Source organism: Trematomus bernacchii, unplaced genomic scaffold, assembly GCF_902827165.1.
Source record: "Trematomus bernacchii unplaced genomic scaffold, fTreBer1.1, whole genome shotgun sequence".
Classification (NCBI taxonomy): Eukaryota; Metazoa; Chordata; class Actinopteri; order Perciformes; family Nototheniidae; genus Trematomus; species Trematomus bernacchii.
In genome coordinates this window covers 637,039-646,897 of record NW_022987609.1, presented here as the reverse complement: position 1 = coordinate 646,897, position 9,859 = coordinate 637,039, and positions in this window count along the sequence as shown.

Sequence of the window (9,859 nt, the reverse complement as noted above, 5' to 3'; positions counted from 1 at the left end):
TGAACAACAGTGGGAAAAAAAGGATTCCCTTGTAAGAACTGATACAAGTTATTTTTGTCCTTACAGTTATTAAGCGTACCTCCATCTTTTCAACAAATATGTGTAAACTCTATTATGAATAATCACAGGGCATTTCAAATAACACTGTCAGCGGGATTTCTACTAAAAGCTTCTGGGAGATTATAGCTGCCCCGGGAGTGACAAGTGTGATAAATGAGATCACACATGAACAAATGGATGGACGCCTGGGCATTTATGAGCCTACTGGATCAGCCTCCGCCGGGATATTCACAACCGTTTGACTGTCGTGATCTGAGTAATGAAAAAACCACACGGGCTCTCCCTGCAGAGCGAGGACGATCTCTGACACCGACCGAGGTGTTTCAGAGAGTCAAGCTGCAAAGGAAGGAGGTTTAAAGCCTCTCTTCTCAAGCCTGCAAGGACCGAAGCACCATCTTTACTGAAGAGTGGGTTCACTTAAACTTGAGGAGAATTGATGGCACTGTGGAGGATGGAACATCTCCACAAAATACTGTTTCTTGCTCACATGCTGCTTTCTCATCAATCACAGAAACTAAATCAGAGGCAGCAATGACACATTTTTGCTGCTTGTTTGAGGTATGATTCCCTCGCTTTAGGAAGTTATTCCTCCCCAAGTTCACATTTAATGACTTAACTTAATAATAACCTAACAAGAATGATTTTCAGACGTGCTCAAGTTCTTTAATAAACCGTGTTGGAGAAGTACATTTACTCCAGTATACTTAAATACAAGTTTGATGTATTTTTTGTCACATTTTACCTCTACTTGACTCCATTTCAGAGGAAAATATACTACTCTTGTCTAAACTACTATTTTTTGACAGCTTCAGTTACTCCAAAAATATATATTATTGCCTTTAAAAGGTTTTATGGAAGATCAGTTGTGAAAATAGTAGGGCTGTCAAGTTAACGCGTTAATAACGCGTTAACGCAAAAAAAAATTAACGCCACTAATTATTTTAACGCGATTAACGCATGTGTATTTTTTGTCCTCGCCGCCCCGTAGTTTCAGAGCGCATCGAGTTTTAAAACACCATCTACAAGCTGATGCTGACAGCCCCGCTCCTGCTGCCCGCTTGTGGCAGACCACACTTCCACGCTCACCGGCAGGCCCGGACTGGCCATCGGGAGGGAGTGTGTATGTGTGGCGCGACTCGCGCGAGCGAGGCACACCTTACGTGTTGTTGTTGTTAGCATCTGGTGCTAGCTAGCTGCGCTAATGGATATAAGGAGCTGTTTCAAGGACATTTCGCCGACAACTGCGCCGAGCACTTGACTTTATGCAGGTAGCCAGACAGTGGGACATTGTACGAAAAGTCAGCTCACTCAGCACGGATAGTACGCGCTACATGATTGCAGCGTCCAGGCAGCACATGTTCGAGCTCCAACGATCCATCACAGTGTCCACACACACACACACACACACACACACACACACACACACACACACACACACACACACACACACACACACACACACACACACACACACACACACACACACACACACACACACACACACACACACACACACACACACACACACACACACACACACACACACACACACACACACACACACACACACACACACACACACACACACACACACACACACACACACACACACACACACACACACACACACACACACACACACACACACACACACACACCCACACACACACACACACACACACACACACACACACACACACACACACACACACACACACACACACACACACAATTATTGTATGAGAGAGGTTCCAGGTTGAATTGAGGCGAATATTTGTAATGTTCAGAGGTTGTTGTGTTTAATATTCATGAGAATATTTGTCATTGTTCAAATGATAATAAACAAACATATAAAGCATATTTGTCCACTCATATGTTGATAAGAGTATTAAAAACTTGAAAAATATCCCTCTAAGGTACATTTAGAACAGATAAAAAATGTGCGATTAATTTGCGATTAATCGCGATTAACTATGGACTATCATGCGATTAATCGCGATTAAATATTTTAATCGACTGACAGCCCTAGAAAATAGTGAAAAATAGCGACCAATTCATACTTGGGGGAGGCTTTTCGCAAAGTTACCTAATTGGATTTAATTGGTATTTAAAGGTGGGGTAGGTAATTCACTTCAGAAACACTTTTTGTTATATTCCATGGAATGCTCTTAACATCCCGATAGCAATGAATACATTAAATGCTTTGATAATAAATACATAAAAAAATGTCATCTGTGGAAGCCGTGGCGCTGTAAAAAGCACGACCAATCATCTGAGCCGGCCCGGCTAAAATAACTGGATGGCCTACCTGCCTGTCAGCCTTCCATCTGTGCACAAACTTATCTCGTGGCCTCATTGGTCATGTGCGCGTTCGTGTGTGTTGGAGGAGGGGCTCTGTAAGGAAGTGGCAGATTTTTTCCGGTTGTGTATTTTCAAATTCTAGCGATCTCGAGCTGGTTTCTCATTCTTACCTACCCTACCTTTAATAGAAGAGACTGATTTTGTTATTAAAACTTAAAATCAACTAAACTAATAAAGTAAAGCGGATCAAGATATGCCAGATGTATCTGTAAGAAGATAATGTTGAGCTTTAGTTAAATCAAGACATATAGCACCTGTCAGGTCTCCTCTAATAGTACGTCATAAGAGCTGTAGTTTATAGTTTGTAGTAATTGGTCCAAACCCATGTTTTTCCCAGGTAGCAGTTACTCTAATCATGTCCTCCCTGCCTCATCACTCTGAGGCCCCTCAGCCCTCTAAACTCTGGAGCCTTATCGCTGCGGGGCCTTATCTTATCCCCATCATCGACCTCAGACTCGACACACCCTCAGACATGAGCTACCGGCCCTGGACATCACCAGATCTGCTGTTTTTATTCCCATGGGTCGTCCCGTCTCCTCCCCCCAATCCCCCCCCCCCCAACCCACCACGCCTGAGTAGCCTCTGCTATCACTTGTGGAAAACATAATGAGGGATATTTGCCCTTATTAGTGTCAATAGTGGCTATTTAAGGCCTAATCATCTGTCATATGGGGAGGAGTATTACTCTGGATGTCTGACATGTTCTCCATAATAACTGAGCTTAGTGCTGCTGTTGCATAAGCAGTGGGTGAAAAAGGATTCAGATTCTTAAGTAAAAGTACTAATAGTACACTGTAGAAATACTCAAGTAAAAGTACTGCATTGAGAATAGTACTTAAGTAAAAGTATTTACTTGTGTTTAGGAAAATGTACTTAAAGTAAGGTGTAAAAGTAATCATTGCAGAAAAAAAGCCAATTAATTTGCTGGTAGCCCACTCATGGTTTTAGTTAGTTAAATATAATGTTGGATGGTTTAATCTTTACAAAATAATCATATTTTAAAAGTTTTATCTTAGTATTGTTGGTCAAAATCTGAATGTATACAGTAACTAGTAAATCAATCTTTAAAATAAATGTAGTGGATTAAAAAAAATCAGAATTGGCTTCCGAAATTAATTAGAGTTGAAGTATAAAGTATAGTATAAAATGAAAATACACACCTCAAACCTCAAATGTACTTGAGTAAAGGTACTTAGTTACTTTCCACCACTGTGCATTAGGAACCCTGAGAACATGGTACTGCTGTATAGCAATACCATGTTTAAATCGATAGAAATTAGCCAGTGCAGAAAATACTTAATGTGTTTGAAGGGACAGGTGTTCTTCTAAAAAACTGATGTAAAAAAGCAGACTCCTTCTCGGTCTTATAACTCAGTAAAATCTAAACACACATACATCATTCACATATTTATAAAGTAATTGGGACTTACTCTTTCGGAAGATCTTGTTATATTCGATGTCCATTGCGAAATAACACCCTTAAATCCGCTTTAAAATATTTTTTTAAAAGGCGCTCCAAGTCCAGAGATGGCCTAAAAATCAGCTGTTTTTAAAAGATTTGTAGTATCAAAGTGGTCCAGTGATAGTTGTCTAAATGAGTATAGTTAAATTGCAAACTGGAACTGCTAATAGATAATTCGGCATACATTTGATGTTGCCTTGTAAAGAAAGAAAGGCCAAACAAAAGGGCCTAAATGTATTGCCCATATTGAGTTCAATGCCATATTATCCTACTTCCTGTTTACGTTCCCCAAAGCATGATGGGAAGTGTCGTTCCTAAACTCAGAAATGTATTTAAAAGTGATGCAGGTGTTTCAGCTTTGTTCAGATTTCGCTGAAAAATATTTTTATGATTTGTGTCAAAATGTGAAGACCCCTGGTTTAATTAGTAGCCTACAAGAATCCAAGTGATGATTTAACACGTACAAAACACTATGTTCATATTTATGTCATTGTATTGCTGGCTACAGTAAATGTTTGTTCTTGGCTTTTCTGTGGCCATATAGTGGTTATGTTCAGATTCGTAATTTCTAATTTGTGTGTTGGTTGTATGACTTAATTTTTTTTTTTTCGTTTTTTTTTATAGTTTTGCTTTTTGTAGTATGTTAGGACCCCCTTGAAAACGAGATGGTTCACCTCAAGGGGTTTATACTAAATAAATACAATTCAGTAAAGTTTAAAAATGAAAAGATACCCCCTTTTTCCAGTATTTTTGCTCATCTAAGCTAACTGTCACTGGGTTTAGCCTCAAAACAAACACGCACGCATGATAGTGGTACTCATCATATCATTTAACTTACTCTCTGCAAAAAAATCTAACATACGCATTTCCCAAAAATGTTAAATTATTATTGTAACACACACAGACATAAGCAGTCTAGTGAGGCATGAGAGGAGTCACCACAAGGAGCAAAATAGGTCTCGGGTCTGCGTGTGCAATTGTCCCTAATTATGACAATGATTCAAGAGAGCTGCACATTCCAGTGCCTCTTATGGTTTTGCTGCTATGTGTCTTGGAGCCTGTGGAGCCATTAACACGATACCAATCTCACCAATGGCTCCAGTTTGGGCCTCCCACGGGCTCCTGAATGCAACCTGTCCAGCACGAGGGGATCCAAACATCCACCTCAACCCTCCCTCCCCTCTACACTCACACACTTTTCTCCCCCTGAGGAGGTGGGCATCAGGACAAACAATCAATGCCAATGACAGATCCACGTCAGACAGAGCGTAATTATGGGAACAGCGTTCTGAGAGATACTGTGTCATTAAAACCCACCGTCTCCACTCCAACTCCACCAGACTCTTTCCTGCTGCCTGCTGTGAGGAGTGTGTGTGTGTGTGTGTGTGTTTGTGTGTGTGTGTGTGAATGTCAAGCTGGACCAGTGTTTCTAACGTCTACCTTGTCCTCATTTAACTTTTTGTGTAATTGCGCCCGAGGTTGCTGAGTGAACCTGTATACGTGCAGAGATGTGGACATGACGGAGACACGAGACAAAAACCTTTTTAGGAGCCATGCCTGACTGAGGGAAGCCACAATTGCACTTGACAGCTGCAATTTGAGAACTAAATTGCTGAAAATACTTACATGGCTGCTGTCTGATTTTAAAACCGCCCTGACAACATTGATGCAAGTTCGCTCAGATGATGATGTGACACATTCAGTTTGCGTGGGCAATGGAAAAGTGGTTTTGGCATTTAATGTGCAGGTAAATAAGGGTTATATCCTGCAGGCATTGTATAAAAACATGATCTGTGTTTGTGGTGCTGTTTTTCTCTCGCGCAATAATTAAGCTGCTGAGCCAAACATGTAGAGGGCGAAACAACAACCAGAAAGCAATACATGTGATTCAAATCTGTCTCTTTTCATTTAAAACACACTGACAAATCATTGTGATGACAGCAAAACAATAAAATGCAGCGTGGATCACCAGCAATGGAAGAGATAAGAAAGTAATTGTAGAAATACTAAAGTGTAGACACACTGTTACCCTTATAAAAGGGGCCATACAGTATAGAGGTTCAGGCCTTGTGGAAGTAAATGGATTTTGAAAGGTATGTTGGTCAGAAGCCTGAAATAAGATCTGTGGTTAACACATGCTTAAAGGTGGGGTAGGTAAGTTTGAGAAACCGGCTCGAGATACACTTTTTGTTATATTCCATGGAATGTTCTTAACATCCCGATAGCAATGAATATCTTAAGTACTTTAACAAAAAATCCATAAAAAAATGTCATCTGTGGAAGCCGTAATACTGTAAAAAGTACGACCAATCATTTTAGCCGGCCCGGCTAAAATAACTGGATGGCCTACCTGCCTGTCAGCCTTCCATCGGGGCACAAACTTATCTCGTGCCCTCATTGGTCATGTGCGCGTTCGTGTGTGTTGGAGGAGGGTCTCTGTAAGGAAGTGGCAGATTTTCTCCGGTTGTGTATTTTCAAATTCTAGCGATCTCGAGCCGGTTTCTCAAACTTACCTACCCCACCTTTAAGAGATTTTAATGTTTTGTTTCATGACATAAAATATGTCAGTAAATACCCCACTATTGAATGTCCAAAGCATCTATGTTTTATAGAAACGGTGGCTGCTAACAGGTGACTAAATCAGACTATTTCATCACTCCGAACATGAGTTTATGAACATTACCTTAGTGGTAGTGATAAGCTTAGTGGTGAATATTAGCTTAGCGGTGGCGATGCTCAGCCATGCCCTGTGATGTGGTTTGTTTATAGCCTAACGTTAGCTTTTTACTTCTGGCTATTGCATTTACATTTTAAGGCATATCATATAAACAATGTAAACAATGTGGAGATAATCCTGCTGAACAAAACCTGTAAGTATCACAAACACGTGTTTTTGCCACAGAGCAAATTTTCTGCAATATTTCAAAATCCAATGGAAAAACCCCATTGCTTTTTCTGTTAAGGGACCCCTTGCTGCCAGGTCTGCCTTCAAATCACTGCACCACAGTTATAATATTAGTGTGAAAAACAGCAAGTAATGAGCTTCACTGCTTTGCATTCATCTTTCATCTTCTGCTCCACTTGGGACGGTATCATAGCAACAGGTTTGTTTAGGGCCGCCGTGCTATCAGCAGGACTTGGACTGCTCGGCTCTGTTTGGAGTAACTTAGGCTGCTGTGAAAAAATCCAAGGCATGCTAAAAACATAATATACAGGAGCCTGGCATCCCTAAGAGAGAGTCTCCCTGTCTGTTCCCTCCGCAGGTAGCCATGTTTGGAAGTGCTGACAAACAGAGAAGAAAGACAGAATGCATGGGGTCCGGGACGGAGGCTGGCCCCTCTCCAAAACGTCCCCTCCTCCTCATATTTGTGCTCCAACTATGGTCGCCTCTCATAACCAAGATTGATAGTGAGTTATAGCAAACTGTAGCACTTTTAATAATAAAAAGAAGTGATTTAGATTGAGTTCCCTTGGGTTTTTTGTTTGTTTGTTAACAACAGGTGTCACGTGCAGTAGTGTGAACATGGGTGTGAAGTAACAAAGAAGATTTACTTAAGTACCATTTTGAGGTAGTTGTACCTTACTTGAGTATTTACATTGTTTGCTACTTTGTACTACTTTGTACTTCTACACTACTTCAATTTAAAGGTAAATAGTGTACTTTTACTTCACAGTAATATATTTAATACCTTTAGTTATGATGCAGATTTGGATCCCACACTTCCCCCCTGCCTGAAACTTCTCCATTGGACTCCATTGTTTACTTCTGTAACAAAGTGACGTCACTATGTACGACTTCTATTGTCTAGCACTCCAACACATGATAGGCTAAGGGACGGGACATCTCTTAGCAGTTGACCAATCACAACAGAGCCGACCAGCTAACCAATCAGAGCAGACTGGGCTCTGGTTTCAGACAGAGGGTGAAAAGGCAGTATGAGGAAAATAAAGAGCTTTTGGAAGATTAAAGCATGTAAACAGTAGAAGCATAATATTAAAATATGAACCTGAACATCTTGCAAAATAGTACCTTTAAAGGTGGAGTAGGTAATTTTGGAGAAACCGGCTCGAGATCGCTAGAATTTGAAAATACACAGCCGGAAGAAATCTGCCACTTCCTTACAGAGCCCCTCCTCCAACACACACGAACGCGCACATGACCAATGAGGGCATGAGATAAGTTTGTGCACAGATGGAAGGCTGACAGGCAGGTAGGCCATCCAGTTATTTTAGCCGGGCCGGCTCAGATGATTGGTCGTACTTTTTACAGTACTACGGCTTCCACAGATGAATTTATTTTATGGATTTTTTGTCAAAGCACTTAAGATATTCATTGCTATCGGGATGTTAAGAGCATTCCATGGAATATAACAAAAAGTGTATCTCAAGCCGGTTTCTCAAACTTACCTACCCCACCTTTAAATACTAGATCTGAGTACTTCTACCACTGGTCACACGTGTGTCAAATGAGTGACATTTAGCGCTTCTCTCCCTTTGTTTTAGCGACGCTGCTACACAGGATTCTTTGCTAAAACCCATCTCCCAATGACTCACTAAGGTAGAGGAATCTCATAATTAAGGCCTCATTAAAGCTACACAGCACGTTGCACTATGTTGGTTTACAGGGCAGACAGAACCTCAAAGATTCACAATGGGGCTATTCATAATACCTCACTTCTCCGAAAGGAAAAGAGAAAAGCAAGTTGCTCTTAGCATTTCGGCAGATGTAATTGCAATCACTCAGCTTGTCTGATGCTGATAATGGGGCGATGGGAAATTCCTGTCAGAGTCGTGGCGCAGGGTGGTTTCGCAACCACTTTTGGCAGGCTTTATGTTCCACTGCAGGGCAGCGAATGCGTTACGGCATGCTCACATAGCTGTCATTAAACACATTTTGGAAGAAAAAAAAAACATAAGACAATCAAAACTCACAAGTGTGTGCCATTCTCTTGCTTCAATGAAAAGGCAAATATTATGTAAACGTATATCGTCTGTCATCCCTGCGCTGTTAAACACGTTGAAAGACTGCAGCTCATGGGGATAGAAGGAAAGTGAATATGCTTTAGTCTTATGTACACTATAAATTCTGGCTGAGCTATTTTCAATGTCTTTATTTTCAAAACATTTCTCATGACTGGTTTATGTGAAGCTTTGGGGAAATTAGAACACATAATAACTGGTACCTAAAAATGTTGGCAGCTCATTTAAAAATAAAAACAAGTAATGTTTGTTTTCCAAATGTTGGCTTTTCAGCAAGCAGCCCCCTTCCCTTCTGAAATGTGTGCTACAGTAGGTTGCTGAAATAGCACGTGGGTGCAACGTTCTTGTGGTGGGTTTTTGGGTACAGTATGTGACAGTTGGCATCCCAGCAATGCTTCCATGAGAAGCTTCTATTATAAGGCATTCATGCAATGATGCTAACAAGCTCATTTTACTGGCTGGACAAGCATTTATGTAATAAAATCCTCCTTATTACTGCTGTAGAGACCACCCAGGAAACAATATTAAAATCTCCAAAGAGGAGCATTTAAAGTGCCATTCACTGGACTTCGCTGTGTTGTGATGGACAACAGCTATATTCCGTTTTTAATTAAAATAGAAACCTGAGAAATACTTGGAAAAATGGTCTGGATAAAAGGTAATTGCTATTTGATTTGATTCCCTGGATACATGACATGCAGTTTTCATTACAAATACCAAGATGTTTTAGTAATATTTTACAGATAGTCATGAATTCCCGTGGCAGTCTGCCAGTGTTTGCAAAGGAATTTCAGGTATTTCACAATTCAAATGATGCCACGGAGAGCATTTTGTTCAACTCCAGGGGATGTTTTCATAAATAAATCAAAGCTACTAAAAGAAAAACAATTAAATGAAGGTTAATTACTTCCCCAGAGATAGTGATAATATTAGAACAGGCAGTTTCACATATTAAAGAGACCAACATTTTACATTTTAAAAAGTTTAATCTTCAAA